The sequence below is a fragment of the Pinus tabuliformis genome, chromosome 3_2, assembly GCF_031772625.1.
Source record: "Pinus tabuliformis cultivar Carrire ecotype Pingquan chromosome 3_2, CPIR1, whole genome shotgun sequence".
NCBI classification, from domain to species: Eukaryota; Viridiplantae; Streptophyta; class Pinopsida; order Pinales; family Pinaceae; genus Pinus; species Pinus tabuliformis.
This window is the reverse complement of record NC_142302.1, coordinates 58799597-58816806: the sequence shown is the minus strand read 5'-3', so window position 1 is coordinate 58816806 and position 17210 is coordinate 58799597. Positions and strand designations below refer to the sequence as shown.

Sequence of the window (17210 nt, the reverse complement as noted above, 5' to 3'; positions counted from 1 at the left end):
GGTATAAGCAAAAAACTAAATTTGGATATCACTTCACTAATAACCCTTGTTATCAGTACATTGGTCACAAGAGGAATGAATATTGAGTCTATCCATTTTGTGGTTGCTTACATGTTAACCATACCAAGGAACCATGTATGTTCTGATGGAAGAAGGATGCCAGAAAATCTGCTCTGAAGTTTTTGTTATTAAGGATGACAAGGGAAACATAATAAAACTTTTAGGTGGGTAGAAACGATAGTGAAATAGACAAGTTAGGGTTTTAACTTTCAGTAGGCATGGATCCTTGGAATTTTGATACAGATACAATAGAGATTTGAATATTTTGTGACAACAATCCAATCAATGTACCAAACTACCAATGTACCACTACCAGAAACTCGTGGAAATTTGGAAATGCCTTGACAACTTCTTGGAAACCCCCAACTGACCATGAGGGGCATGGGAGAGATATGAAGTTAAAAACAAACTTAAACCATGGAAGGGGGAGGGAGGCCAGTCACATTTCTAGGTGGTTCCATTTCGAAAACTAGTACATGTTTTCTCATTTCATGCAGATTAGATACAAATAATGGTGACAACACCATTGCAAGAAATCTATAGAGTTGATCCTTCAAAATAGCCTTTTCATTTTCAATGAATACAACTTGTTTGGTTTCAACAACTTCAATGTGCAACAGACTAAAAAGGAAACATTTCTAGCATCAACAATATCCACAACCACAAAAGCATATCTTGCATCATGTTCAGAATGTCCAGCAACTACAATCACATATTCATCTTCTCCCATATAATCTCTTTGTTACAAAAGAAAGTGAGGAAAAATATCTTTTCATTTGGTTGTTGTAGTTTGTTACATTATGACAAAATCAATTTTGTTGTAAATGTTGCTATACTTTAGTGTCACGTGGAGTCCATAAACTGAATCTCTTTTATGTTTAATGGTTTCCTTAAATAATTCTAATTCTATGCAAGTACTGTGACTTTGACTTTTTACATTTATTAGAAAGTTGCTGACTTTATCTAGAAGCAGATCGTGTATGAATTTTTAATCCCTATAATATACTTTAGATGTTATGAATCTAATTTTAGTGTAGTATTTGTCTGAAAATGGCACTATACTAATGTTCTGTTTTAGGGTTTCCTAAAATTACTGAAATGATGTAGTGTAAACTTGTAACGTAATGAGTGGATATGAACTGAAGTTCCTTTCTTATTATTTAGAATGATTTCTCCAGCAGCTGCAATCACATATTCATCTTCTCCCATATATTCTCTTTGTTACAAAATAAAGTGAGAAAATATATCTTTTCATTTGGTTGTTGTAGTTTCTTACATTATGACAAACTGCATTTTGTCGTAAGTGTTGCTATGCTTTAGTGTCAGGTGGAGTCCATAAACTGAACCTCTTTTATGTTTAATGGTTTCCTTAAATAATTCTATGCAAGTACTGTGACTTTGAGTTTTTACATTTATTAGAAAGCCACTGACTTTATCTAGAAGTAGATCGCGTATGAATTTATAATCTTTGTATTGTTCTTTAGATGTTCTGAATCTAATTTTAGTGTAGTATTGGTCTAAAAATGGCACTCTACTAAAGTTCTGTTTCAGGATTTCCTAAAATTACTGAAATGATGTAGTGTAAACTTGTAACATAATGAGTGGAGATAATGAGTGGAGATGAACTAAAGTTCCTTTCTTATTATTTAGAGTGATTTCTCCATTTTTGGTTTGATTTATCCATTAGGGCGGGGCCATATGCGAATCTATGCCTCCATTCTCCCCATCACTTGTGCTAGAATTTGTTGATTGTTGTCACAAAGGCACTTACAATTAACTGTCTGGCCAGTATAAGCCTTACAAACTGGCCTAGAAAAATCAAAAGCTTGAAATACATCATAATATTAACCATTTTTATTATCATCCCCAATGTGAGCAGTCCTTATTCTTCCTACAACTGATGACACCATGGATGGGTCTGTTCTCCTGAAATGCTCAAAATGTTGTTCCACAGAGTCTTCGTTCTTTGCTGCTGCTTCCTCTTGTCCAAAGGAACCAAATATTTTGCTGGTGAGGCACAAGGGACCTCAGAACTGCAAACCCAGGATGTTGCTCGAGCTCCAAATGTTGAACTCCCTCCATGAATTCTTGCATTAAGTCTTCTTAATGTTGCAGTTTCTACCTAATGTAGTCTTCCCCTACTTCCACAAGGATTATTTTCATTCTATGCTTGTCGAGTTCGGTTTTTCCTGGTTTCTTTTAGTTCTTTTTCATAATTGTGCTTCGAATCCCTTCAAAATGTCTCCATTCTCCCATTCGCTTCTGCTAGAATTTTGTTGATTGTTTGCACAAAGGCACTCACAACATGTAATTGAATAAAAAATGTGGTCTTAGTGATTTTAATTTTCGCTTGATCCAAACTTTATAATTTGAGTATTAGCCCAGAATTCTTCTATCATATCAGAGTATGAAAAACAAGTATACCCATACAAGATCTCATAGTCGGTTTTTTGTTGATATTGAAAAACACATTGTATTTTTGAAACTAAAGAGAATTTTGAATTAAAAGTGTTGGCTCCATGGTAAGTTCCTGATAGTATCCTTACTCCCTCCTTCCTCACCCTAAAACTAACATTATTGAATATTTGGTGTTATGCCTTATGACCTTCATTCAACATCGAATTGAAGCCAAATTTTTTGAGCCTTCATCTTCCACACTTATAATCGTGCCTTGAGATATGTGCACTAACCACTTGTACTTTTTAATCTTCTACAAAAATTCAACAATTCCAACTTCATAATTCTATCGGCCTCTCTTTGTACCTTTTGGGACAATTGCTAGTTATAACTATTAGTCGAAGGTTTCCCCTATATTGACTGCTCGCGGATTTACCGTGGTTGACTTTATTCTTTTAATATATCAACGACTGTTAATGGATGTGCCATGGGTAGGAGCTAATGGATCATTTACTCGACATCTTTTGTCCCTTGGCTTCTAAAGATTGTCTTTGTTCTTGCCCCATGTGGTCGATTACAGCTTCTCATTCTAACGTTGTTGACTTATCATTTATTTTTATTCCTGTTCATTGATTTCATTAAACACATGAGGGCGTGGAATAAGAAGTGGCTCTGCAGGATGGATCGCTCGCGGAAATCTCATTCGTCCCTAACATCATAGTATATGATTTTCGTTCAGAAAATCCAAATGCCAACAAAGTGAAGAAATCTCGTTCCTGAGAAGCTTCAATCTCTTTTTCGTCATTGGGAGCCATTCAACACCAAAATCTAGCCAATCTAGCATTTTTCAAGACAGCGAAGGGTACAAATTTTAGAACACAGGCCCTCCATTGGTAGGTAGACAAACCAGTAATAGAACTATATCTTCGGAGAAAAAAAAAATGAGTACATATTGTCTAATATATTGAAGTTGTAGGAAAATATGGCAATGTAATACTTCACAAATATTTAAAATTTATAAAGCACCAGCTATGAAATGACAAAACCATGATCAGTTTAGAGAAAAATAAGACTAATCCCTGAACATAAATTATTTCAATTAATTATCGAGTCCATAAATTCCATTCACAATATTTCTTGAATGTACCACCTACATATTTAATCTAATTATGCCAATGTGGTGGGATGAAAAGTAGGCTCTACAGAATGGATTGATGATGGAAATCCCATTTGATCCTAACATCGCAGTCTATGACTTTTATGCAAAAGATCGAAATACAAGCAAAGTGAAGAAATCCAGTTCTGTCAATTATTTCAAGTTGTAAGATCGAAATCTGGAAGAAGCTGCAGTCTCTTTTTCACCTTTGGGAGCCATTCAACACTAAAACCTGACTGGTCATTTCCCACAAATTTTGGCAAAGATTGTCTTTTTGTCCAACATCACATTGCGAAAAACATGACCATCCATGTCAACCATGGTCCAATGTCACATTGTGAAAAATATTGTCTAAGTATGAAAATCAACCATGGTTAACCAATGTCCAATGTCACATTGTGACAAATGTTGTCTCAATATAGAAATTAATCATGGTAAACGATAGTCCAATGTCGCATTGTAGCAAAGATTATGTCAATATGAAAATCAAATGTGTTTAACCATGTTTATTTTAGTGTTTATAATATTTATATTAGGGTTTATATACCGTGGGTTTATAAAAAAATCCATGGGTTTAATATTATTCCCTTGGGTTTTAGTACCAATCCCTTGGTTTATTATTCCATTGGGCTTATAATATTTATCTTAGGGTTTCAGAATTAATCCCTTGAGTTTATAATATTAATCCATTGGGTCTAATATTATTCCCTTTGGTTTGTAATACCTTGGGGTTTTATAATTAATCCCTTGGGTTTATAATATCAATCCCTTCGGTTTATCAATCTAAGGGTTCATATTCCTAGGATATAATATTATTCATAAGGTTTATAATATTAATCCTAGGGTTTAATATAAATCCCTTAAGTTTATAATCATGATCAATTATGCACAACCATGGTCCAATGTCACATTGTGAAAAAAATGTCTCAATATGAAAATCAACCATGGTCAACCATGGTCAAATGTCGCATTGTGACAACTATTGTCTCAATATGAAAATCAAACATGCTAAAACATGGTCAACCATGTTTATTTTAGGGTTTATAGTATTTGTCTTAGGGTTTATATACTTAGGATTTATAATATTAACCCATTTGGTTTAATATTACTCCCTTGGATTTGTAGTATTAATCTCTTGGGTTTATAATATTAATATGTTGGGTTTATTAATCTATGGGTTCATTTTCCTAGGATGTAATATTATTCACAAGGTTTATAATATAAATCCTCGAGCTTAATATAAATCCCTTGGAATTATAATCATGGTCAACCATGGTCCAACATCACATTCTGAAAAAAAAACTTCTCATTATGAAAATAAACCATGGTCCAACGTTGCAATGTGACAAATATTGTCTCGATGTGAAAATCAATCATGATAAACCATGGTTCAACGTTTCTTTGTGACAAAGATTGTCTCAAAATGAACATGAAGTATGTTCAACCATAATCAACCATGTTTATTTTAGGGTTTACAATATTTATCTTAGGGTTTATATACCTTCCATCTATAATATTAATCGCTTGGGTTTAATATTATTCCCTTAGGTTTCTAATACCTTGGGGTTTTAGAATTACTCCCTTGGGTTTATTAATCTAAGGGTTCATATTCCTAGAGTATAATATTATTCATAGGGTTCATAATATTAATTCTAGGATTTAATATAAATCCCTTGGGTTTACAATCATCGTCAGCCATGGTCAACCATGGTCCAATGTCACATTGTGCCAAATATTATCTCAATATGAAAATCAACCATGGTCCAATGTCACATTGTGACAAAGATTGTCTCAGTATGAAAATCAACGATGGTAAACCATGGTTAAAAATGTCTATTTTAGGGTTTATAATATTTATCTTAGGGTTTTTATACCTTGGTTTATAATACTTATACCTTGAGTTTAATATTACTCCCTTGGGGTTTTAGTAATAATCCCTTGGGTTTATTATTTCCTTGGGTTTATATTATCAATCCCTTAGGTTTATTAATCTAAGGGTTCATATTCCTAAGGGATAATGTTATTGATAAGGTTTATTAGATTAATCTTTGGGTTTAATATTAATCCATTGGGTTTATAATCATGGTCAACCATGGTCCAACGTCAAATTCTGACAAAGATTTTCTCAATATGAAAATCAGCCAATGTCACATTATGACAAGGATTGTCTCAATATGAAAAAAATGGCTCAATATAAAAATCAATCATGGTCAACATAGTCCAACGTTACATTGTGACAAAGATTGTGTCAATATGAAAATCAACCGTGGTCAACTATGGTTAACCATGTTTATTTTAGGGTTTAATATAAAAATCAGTCATGGTCAACTGTGGTCCAATGTTGCATTATGACAGATTTTCTCAATATGAAAATCAACCATGGTCTAACGTTGCATTGTGATAAATATTTTCTCGACATTACAATCAATCATGGTCAATAACCATGGTGACATTGTGACAAAGATTGTCTCTTGCTCCAATGCAACATTGTGACAAAGATTGTCTCAATATGAAAATCAACCATGGTCAACCATGGCCAGCCATTGTCCAACGTTGCACTGTGCCAAAGGTTGTCTCAATATGAAAATCAATCATGGTCAAGCATCCAACATTGCATTGTGACAAAGATTGTGCCAATATGAAATTTACCCGAGGCCAACCATGGTCAACCATGTTTATTTTAAGAGTTTAATATTTATCGTAGGGTTTATATACCTTGGGTTCATAATATTTATCCCTTGGGTTTATAATCTCTTGGGTTTTTAATATTAATCGCTTGGGTTTACAATATTTATATTAGGGTTTATACATCTTGGGTTTACAATACTGATCCCTTGGGTTTAATATTATTCTCTACATTGTCACAACCATGGTCATGCATGGTCCAACATCACATTGTGACAAAGTTTATCTCAATATGAAAATCAACAATGGTGAACCATGACCAACCATTATACAACATCGCATTGTGCCAAAGGTTGTCTCAGTATGAAAATCAGTCATGGTCAAGCATAGTCCAATGTCGCATTGTGGCAAAGATTGTGTCAATATGAAAATCATCCATGGTCAACCATGTTTATTTTAGGGTTTATAATATTTATCTTAGGGTTTATAATAGACTTTTCTCCATATGAAAATCAACCATCGTCCAATGTCACATTGTGATAAATATTGTCTCCATATGAAAGTTAACCATGATCAAGCATGGCCCAACGTCGAATTGGGACAAAGTTTGTCTCGACATTACAATCAATCATGGTAAAAAATGGTCAATTATGGTCAACCATGGTCAATAACCATGGTCGCATTGTGACAAAGATTGTCTCTTGGTCTAATGTCACAATGTGACAACCATGCTCCAACATAGCATTGTCACAAAGATGGTCTCAATATGAAAATCAACCATGGTCAACCATTTAAACTATTTAACTATTGTGACAAAGGTTGTCTCAATATGAAAACTAATCATGGTCAACCATAGTCCAATGTCCCATTCTGACAAAGATTGTGTCAATATCAAAATCCACTGTGGCCAACCATTAGGGTTTATAGTATTTATACTAGGGATTAATATAAATCCATTGGGTTTATAATCATAATCAACCATGATCCAACGTCACATTATGACATATTTTCTCAATATGACACCATAATCCAACATCACAATGTGGCAAAGATTGTCTCAATATGAAAATTAATTATTATTATTATTATTATTATTAAATAGATATTTATTATTATTATTAACTAAATATTTTTTAATAAAGAAATATTTATAGTTAATATTTATTAATAACAATGATTAATAATTCTTATAAAGATTATTAATAATTTGTTAATTAGTAATTTTTAATTATTAAATAATAATAGTGATTAATTCTGTTGTCCATGTCAATTTAACATTTTTGCTTGTTAATAGACCTTTGTTTCCTTCATGCCACCAGTGGGGCGGGATATGAAGGCTATTGATCAATAATTTACAACTCTTATTGACAAGAGCTAGATCCCTACCTAAAGATTTGAAGGATTTGTTGTCCCGAACGTAGCCATCCAGTAAATGGGGATAAACCTCTAAATTATGAAAGCAAGGGAGATTATGAGTGGGCTTCAAGAAGGGAGAGTTATCGTTGTGCAGGTAAACTTGGATACCCACATGAAAATATGTCCAGGGAAACCAACTGAAAATTTTGTTGCTTTACGATCCTCTTTTGGCGAAAAGTCCATGGACAAAGGTGTTTGGATGGGCTTTAATGCGGATTGCACGGATCCAAACGATATAGAGAGGTTGGAAAGACTAGACATAGCGATTGTGTGGCGAGGAACGCGAAAAATGCAAGAATGGATGCAAAATTTCAAAGACATATTAGTTCGACTACCCCCTATAGTAGCTCATGTGAATGTACAAAAAATTGCAGATCCAACTGTCGGAATAGAAAAGGAATTTATGTCTCATTATACTTGCGTGGATGAAGGTTCTAAAAAATGTATAGAAGCGTCAGGGATATTGTGGTGAGTGAAACAATACAAGGAGGAGAGGCTGAGCATAACATTGACAGAATACAGCTTATGAGTTGCTCTTGAAATGTTATGTGCATATGACATCAAAGAAATGGTTAACATGATGCAGGGTATACGTGCTCATGCCACTGTGTTTACCTTTGCCTCTCCTTGTGTAGGAAGCTCAACATTTGTCAAACATATGGAGGAGATTGGCATGAATGTTCTGAGTTTGGTTAACCAGCATGATGTTGTTCTGAATTTCCCTAGTCTTTTTATGAACAAGAACATGGGATGGGTGAGAAAAGTACTCAGTCGGTTTCCCTAGACATATTTTCATGTGGGTATCCAGATTTACCTGCACAACGATAACTCTCCCTTCTTGAAGCCCACTCATAATCTCTATGACTTTCATAATTTAGTGATTTATCTCCATTTACTGGATGGAAAATGTAACGTGCAACACATAGATGGATAGCGAAAAAAATAAAGAAAATTATCTTATTATTATTATATTATTAGCAATTGCACCAAGAGTGTAAAGGAATTCTCATAGATAGGAGGAGTGGGATGTGTGGAAGGCAATAATCAAGTGAAATATATAGACAATAAAATACAATCCGAATTTGAGGTTTTTTATATCCTCTAAAGAATGCAGAGGAGGTTAAATTTTAGAAGTATGTTGAAATAACATAAATGTCATAACAATAGCAATCCTTGTAAGCATAAGGTAAAGAGGTTGTGTGTAGGGTTATTCCAGGTTGGACATCACTGTTTTTTTAATATGCTCAATCCAGAGACGGTAGGTCGAACTCTCTACATGCTTGTACTCTATGTAAAAATAATGTAGATTAATTTTATGAACATGTTGTAAATTCCACTTGTTTGATCCCCAAAGCCTCTTGCAATCAAAAAGGCATAGAGCAGTTCATTCCATGTGTTTAGCACTCCAGGAAGACACCATGGCTGCAATCCTACCTACTAAGGGAAGTAGGTCCAAATCATTTTCCTAAATAATATAGTGATGAATGACCAAATTTCCTCAGTCGAATCATTTGTTATGTTTAAAAACTACACATTTTTTTGTGATTAAGCTGGTACAGTGCTTTGGAGATGATGAAATTGTTGCCCCATAGATGTGGGTCAAGGAAATCAACTAGGCTTAGTGTTGGTTCGGTCTCTAAATTGCAATTCCCACCAGTTTTCCATGTACCTCCCCTACATGTGAAGAACACAACATGAGGTATAGTGGAATTCAACATCTTCTCTTTTTTGGATAGTATACCATCAGAGCGAAATATTTAAGTGTGTAGAGATTATCAAAATAGTAGATATGACACAAACTTTAAATGCACAAGAGCCTAGGTATGAAAGAATGCATGTGTTTTTTTTGTATTTACTTCTTGACAAATCCATTCCATCACAGTCTTCATAGATCTCTCAAATGCAGTCAACAAATCTAGTGCCATGTTTATTGTTTCTCTTTCTTGAAAATAGCAGCCCCTATAAAAATCTCTTTGTCAATCCATGTGAAAAAGATAAGGTGCAAATTCTAACAAGGAAGAAGTTTTTCAAGTTTAATAAAATATGGAATTCATGGAAATAATTGTGATGTTTTAAATTAGGATTTTTTATTTTTCGATCTATTTTTTTGGAAAAAACACCAAGAAGTAGCCCCAAGAACATTTTATGGTTCTTTATTTTAGAGAAAGGATCACCATTGAGGGATTCTTGTTTGTGGGCCTGAACATACAACCAACATAAACTATGTAGTATTCCATGATTAAGGCCTTCAACTGAATAACAAAGAATCCAAATGGAGCAATTTCATTAGTGTCAAACTGCAAAATAAAATCTTACCTTCTAAAGGTATTTCTCAAAGTTCCACAAATGCCCTATGTTGAAGACTATAATATCTGCATCCTTTGAATACTGAGATGTCCAGTCAACCAAATCCAATTTTAGTGTAATTTTAACTTCAGGGGGAAAGATTTAGGAGGAAAAACTTGTAGAACCCAAAATTGTGACCTATAATATTCCATAGTGCAATTGAACTCCTTGAATTTAAAGGACAAAATTCCCTTGTGCTTTGAAATGGGGCTTCCATTGACCTCATGTATTTGGAGTTCGTTTGGCACTGCCTCTACGAGAATGCAAATGAGTGATTCCCATTGTTTCTTTTGATCGAATCACCAATAAATACTGCTTGATAGTTTCGTATCCTATTTAGCATGTTGTTTGCATTGAATTTGATATCACATAAAAGGAAATTAGCTCAAACACAAAATATAAATTTTCCCACAAAGGTTACCAAACTATGCTCAATTCTCTTTAAAATTCTAATGGTGTTCAATTTGAAACTTTGTTAAAATTCTGACATCAAAGGGAAAAAAATTAGTAAAAGAATACCAATCAAATTAAACAAACAATGTTAGTATAATAATGCCATTGGTCTCGGTATGAACTTTCTTGAATCACATAACATCAACATAAAATAAGACTACCATTGGTCTCTTTTTTTTCCTTCTTGAATAGAAGAACACAAGGAATAGAATTTTGTCATGCAACTCTTTCATATTATTCGTGGTATGAATATTAATTTTGATTTTAATTGGAAAAACTGAGGGCACTACATTATTATTAGGCAACCATGTTCCTACTATAGCTTGAAATGTAGCTCCAAACTAATTGAAATTCTAGATCAATCTCAAGTCATATATTTCTCCAAACAAATATTAACATTAGGGAAGATATTTATAGATGAGGGAATATTGCAGCCCAAAGGTTTCCGCTGCCATTTCATGTAAAATGTATCTAGCCTCGTTCTCTCTTGGCATCGAAACCAAGGATCAATAAAAGGGAATGGGGGCCCGGTAAAGGGGATATGACTCATCCCAAACTCAGAATCCCAGAGGCCTCTTCCATAGCAGAATAATTTCTGCAAAAATATTGTGTTTCCCTTCCGCTTTGCGAATCCTAAAGCCTACAGATATTTCCCTGATGTCGATGTACGTGAAGCAGAAGAAAAAGACAATGGGGAAAGACAAGCCAAATACATTCACATTGAGAAATTGTGGGTCTATTTAGAGTTGCAATATAAACATTTGAATCTCTACAGACAGCTAAAATATGGTTCCATGGATCAAAAATGCAATCCCTTACAGGGTTCCCTCTACACTATATTTTTACTACTACTTTTCCTCAATGCCAGGACTCTATTTTCCACAAAATATGCATTAGGAAGGAATCCATTATGTAGGGCTAAACACTTTATTATTTCTTAAGCCATGGTCCAGAAACAAACACTAACAAAAGGAACAATGTCGTTTTCTTCTCAATTCAATTCCAAGACATGCTAAAGTTACATTTATTTACATTTGTCTACATTATAGAATACATGACGTTGTTGAATAATAAACATGTTTACATTTTTTTTGATCCTTGTTGGCCAAACTAAAATAATGTACTATATCAGTAAACGATGAGCAATAGAACAAATTAGTGGCAGGTGCTTCACACAGAAAAAATAAGTCTCCATAAAAATTGAGGAAAGAATCGAAATTGAACCAAATACTTCGATGCTAGTGCACTGTATTGATTGAATTTTAAGTCTCATATGAAAGAATTGTTTGGGAGATCCCGAAGGCTCCCAGCCATGAAGAAGTCTGAGAAGAGATCTAGCTTTCGTTTTTTTTTCTAGGAGTACCAAATGTAAGAAAAATATACAGAGAATGCATCAATGATGGCAATCTCGACAAGTTTATTACAATTTTGTCTCTTTCGTTGCAATGCAAGGATAGAAAAATAGTAACACAATTATCCTTGCATTTAGGTGAAGTAGAAATCAATCTTAGAAGGCTGGGAATTAGAGGGATTACAGAGGTTTCACAAATTGCAAGAAATCCCTCTAGTTGATTCGCAATCACAATAAGAACATAAATTGCATTGTCTGTAAAACCCGATATGTCATCTTACAATGCATTAATTAATAGAGGAACTGCCCCAAATTCTATTACCTGTGAAACATTTCCAAGAAAAACTAAAAGATTAAACAAGGTAGTAGTTGCATCCCTCTTACCTCTGACAGTTCCATCCTGGAGAAGATATATCAAGGTTGGAATGGCTTTTGGCCTCTCTCCAATTAATTTATTATATTCATCAAAAGAGGAAAGCTTGAAGACCGTTGTAGCATAATTCTCCCTCACTTCCTTACTTCATCCATTACTGAGAACGTTGATGATCAATAGTAAAGCACCAGATTGCATTATTTTAGCTATGTTCCTCTCATAAATAGATAAATTTAGGTGTTAGATTACCACATTTTCTTGAGCTTTGGGATCTTGGGAAGATAGCTGTGATCCAAGCAAAGGTATGGCTTTTCTTGACTCTTGCAATGAAATTTTTATAACCCATGTTGCATTTAGCAAGAAGTCTTATTTCATAAGCAACCTGCCTCTTCGATTCAAAAGGTCCTATAGAAATATTTTATACAATGAACACTCCAATCATCTTTGCAACTTCTATAGATGCAATATTGAATTGATGAAGAATTATGTTGCAACGCTCTTAAGACTTTATACAAGGAATGTTGCAGTCATCTTTGCAGCTTCTATAGATGGCTTAGCACTCATAGTGCTTTCCATTAACGAAATTTTCCTGTTGTTTCCTTGTTTTTAAAAAGGGATGTTATGTGCATCACAATACTGAATAATAAGGCTGCGGAGAGCATGATTTGGAATACGATTTGTGTCAAAAAGTTTCTGTCCATTCTTCAGACAAGTAAAGTGTCCTTCCTCTATCCATTTGGTAATGGAAGCTAGTTCATACATTTTTCCAGTAGAAACAATGATTGGTTCTATCATCAAATCATGTGAGATCAAACATCTGAGATCATTTGGAATAACAGGGACTTCCTTGAAGTCTCCTCTGGAAACTCTATGTTCACTTGATGGTTGTCATTTTACGTCAAATTCCATCTATGTAACCCAAAATAGAACACACTTGCAATAGTGCATGAATCCAATCAAGCTTTGAATCATTGAAAATTTTTTATCCGCACCTACCTTATTTTGATTTCTCATCTCTTCCTTCAACAATTATGTCTCTCTTAAATAATCCCTTGCACTCTTCAAATGGAGATGGTTAAGATTTTTTCTGAGTTTAGATTTCTTCGAGGTCACCACCTTCTCGAATTGATCAACAACAACAAGCATATCTCTGCAGAGTTGTTCTTTAGCCATATCAATGAAAATATTAGCTCTTCTAGCCTCACTGTGAACCAGTACCTAGTTCTTGGCTTGGACTCTTCAATATCATATGATTTTGGAAGAAAGTGAGTCTTCAGGGCTCAACTCGACACAGGTCTTCCTTCCATCTAGATAAGTTGTCCTTTCGGCGACAGAAGAGGTTCCTTACAGAGAACTTCAGTGGAGAAAAACTCACCTAAAATCTTCCCTTCACTAATCTCAATGGATGGACCATCATTGCTGGAATTTCCAAAATCATCCTCTCATCTGCCCCAATAACTGTAGATCTAGACAATACTATGACATTGTTGGAAATCTCCTTGATATTACTAGATTTAACTGAGTCCATTGTTGATTCATATGATGGTTCATATATATCCTATCAAGATACAAAACCATGTGCTAAATCATCCTTTTTATCTTCAGTGGTTTCAAAATCACTTCTAGTTCCTTCATCTTCATGTCCTTCTTCAAGCAAACTTTCCTTTGGAAATAACAAAGAAGCATTTTGTTGCTCTCTTTGATGTCTCCTACAAAATCCTAGCCAAATCATCGGTCAAGATCCTAGGCTGTTGGTTTCCATGATAATTAGAAAGGAGTAAATTGCAATGCTTAAATGAAGATTAATTCCATATGATCTTATAATTGAATTAGCTCAGGTGACTATCCAAATTTCTCCTTTACTGGAAATTGATTTTGAAAAGGCTTTTGATAGGATTGAATGGAACTTCATACTAAACATGTTTCTATCGAAGATTAGTGGATTTTTTTATTTTTTATTTTTTTATTTTTTATTTTTTATTTTTTATTTTTTATTTTTTATTTTTTATTTTTTATTTTTTATTTTTTATTTTTCTTTATTTTTCTTTATTTTTTATTCTTTATTTTTTATTCTTATTCTTATTCTTATTCTTATTCTTATTCTTATTTCTATTTATATTTCTATTTATATTTCTATTTCTATTTCTATTGATTTATTTTTTATTTATTTTTTATTTTTTTTATTTATTTTTTATTTTTTTATTTTTTTTATTTATTTTTATTTTTTTTATTTTTTTATTTTCTGAATAAGCCTGAATATCATACTTTCAAACCCTATTTTTCTAAAACAACACTTATAAAACTTAAGGATATCATATATATTTGGGCATTCCCTTTGATATGAAGTTCTTTATTACTAGTCAATCCAAGAGGATAGTGGTCAAGTTCGAAAGAAAATCTCAAGCATGGAGTAATCTTGATCTTTCGGTTACTAGGAAGGTTACAGTTGTTGATTGAATTCCCATAGAAATGAACATTTATTACTCTTGTCTCTTCTCCTCTCAACTATGGTTGTGGGTAAAATATTGGAAAAAAAAAGAACTTTTATATTGGAGTTCTTTGTAGAACCATGAACACAAACAATGGCATACTTGGCATGATATTAACCAAGCTCAAGAGTGAAAAGTCCTTCCTAAGTTGTCTTTCTTATGATGGAACTCCATGGGTTATGTCCTACCGAGAGGAATTGTATGTGGAGTAGTGGGAAGGAGATTTATGGCCTTCAAAGTTTCTCTATGCTTGAACAAAATAGCGGGGTGAAGGATATTGAAGAACAGAGGCCAACGAGGTGCCAATGTATTTGGAAATCTCAATATTTTCTAAAGAAAAATGTGTTGGTGTGGGTCTAACAAGGCTTGGTTTTTGAGACTAGGCTCAAAGAGTTGATGAACAAATGATGCACACACACTTTCTGGTAGGAATAAAATGGTCGAGCATGTCTTTTTGAGGTGCCAATCTATTTACAAATCTTAATTTTTTTCAAGAACAAGATGGGGGTGACTCCAACAAGGCTTGGTTGTCAGGACTAGACTTCACAGAGTTGGTGTTACAAATGATGCATGCATGTTTTCTGGTACGAATGAAAAAGTTGAGCGTGTATTCTGCAAGTGCATGTCTGCCATGATTGCCATCACCACCACCAGACTGCCTTTTGTTGCACTGTCGAGAGAGAAGGACTGACAACCTTTCGTTGCACCCTCCAGGTGGTCACGGTTATAGAAATTAAAATTTTGGGGGCGGGTTTTTAAATCCAAACTCAGAATTCAAATTCAAACAAGTATGCTAATTAAATGATTACATGGCATATCTTGTATCGTATATTCCATTGTTTCTACGGTTTGGTGGTGGAAGTGGCGATCAAGGTGGAAGCTGCACAAAATTCCTAAAGTTGTTGCATCGTAGGAATCTTACGTATGTCCATGTATGTATGCAATTCTGTATTGGCATGAGGGTATCCAACATTTAATAGAACAACCACGGTTATCCCTTCAAGCTCTTAGAGTGCATTAAATATCGTATAACATTGGAAATATTTTTTTCCATGTAAATATGCAAGTCTTGTGAGTTGGTCACATTGAATTATTATCATTATTGATATGTTCTTATAATATGATAACTTGAGGAACATATTGCATGATAGGTCTATCTATTCAGCAAATGTTTTGATCAACCTCTTTTCATATAACATTAGCTTCATCCCAAAAAGCATGAAGAATTTATGTTTTTCTTCGTTCTTCTAGAGTCTCACAAGTTTTCCTAACTCCACTTTTCACTTTGTCAATAATGACAACAACACTAATTATAATCATTATTGATCTAAATTTTTTTTTGTGCTCCCATCTCTTGGGTGTTGAACCTTTTGATCCTACCATCTCTACTACTATTTCTATTCTTGCTACCATCATTATTGAGGAATAAGTAGTGCAAATATAAAAGTATGAGTGTGGATGTTAGGATAGAAATTATTATTTCTCTATTTCAGCTCCCTATTTACTAGCAATAATGGTGTAAACGGTTGCAATGCAAATGGTGGGATTAGAATGTTATTCATTACGGTAGAAGATAGTTATTCCACCTTTCCATCATTAAAAACAGGAAAACGATTAGAAACTGGATTTTTATAAACAATAAATATATTGTACTACAATTGCTAATATATACACAAATTGTCTGGTAGTGGCCACATATTTTGTAAAAATCTTCCTTGGCTTCGAGTTATTTACAAAGATAAAACCAACATATTTTGTAAAAATCTGCCTTGGCTTCGAGTTATTTACAAAGATAAAACCATATAAACAATAAATATATTGTACTGCAATTGCGAATATATACACAAATTGTCTGGTAGTGGTAGTGGCCGCATATACTGTACAAATCTGCCTTGGCTTCGAGTTATTTACAAAACTAAAACCATAAGATCAGGATTCAATAAAAATGTAAAACTCTCTGTGTATTCTTTCCATTTTTACCATCCATACTCCAGGTTACTTATATTATCAAAAAAAACCCAGACTGAAGGTCAACGAGGAGTGAGAGTGCATTCCTCCGCAATTGTGTCCAGCCGCTTTCCGCTCAGAGAGTTCTGCGGAGTCTGTGAACATAATAGTATTCTCTCCGGAGAAACATAATATTATCCTCTCCGGAGAAATTTCCATCCACCGCATGCTCACAACTGCCTTCTCCGCCATTTATTTATCCAAGAAAATTGCTCTTTGAATTACAACAAATTCTGGTAAACTCTGTAAATAAATAAATGATAGACCCGCAACACAAAATAACAAATTGTCTGTAACTCTAATAGGAAAAAGTGCATTTAATCATGAATATTATTTCAACACGACATATTCCAAAATAGATATACCTATAAGTCCTTATAATTATTATTTATATTATGAATATTTCATAAAAGTAGATATGTTTGTAAGCTTTTATAAGTATTATTTATATTATAAATATTTCATATTTATATTTTTAATTATATATTTATTAATTAAGCTATTATTTATATGTTTTGAATCATAGTTAAGATTGTG

General features: G+C 33.6%; 1 pseudogene; it reads right to left on the bottom strand.

Annotated features, from left to right (window-relative positions):
* Positions 1–8941: 8941 nt before the first annotated feature.
* LOC149179810 (protein trichome birefringence-like 11) lies at positions 8942–16865 on the bottom strand (annotated as a pseudogene).
* Between the last annotated feature and the right edge of the window lie 345 nt (positions 16866–17210).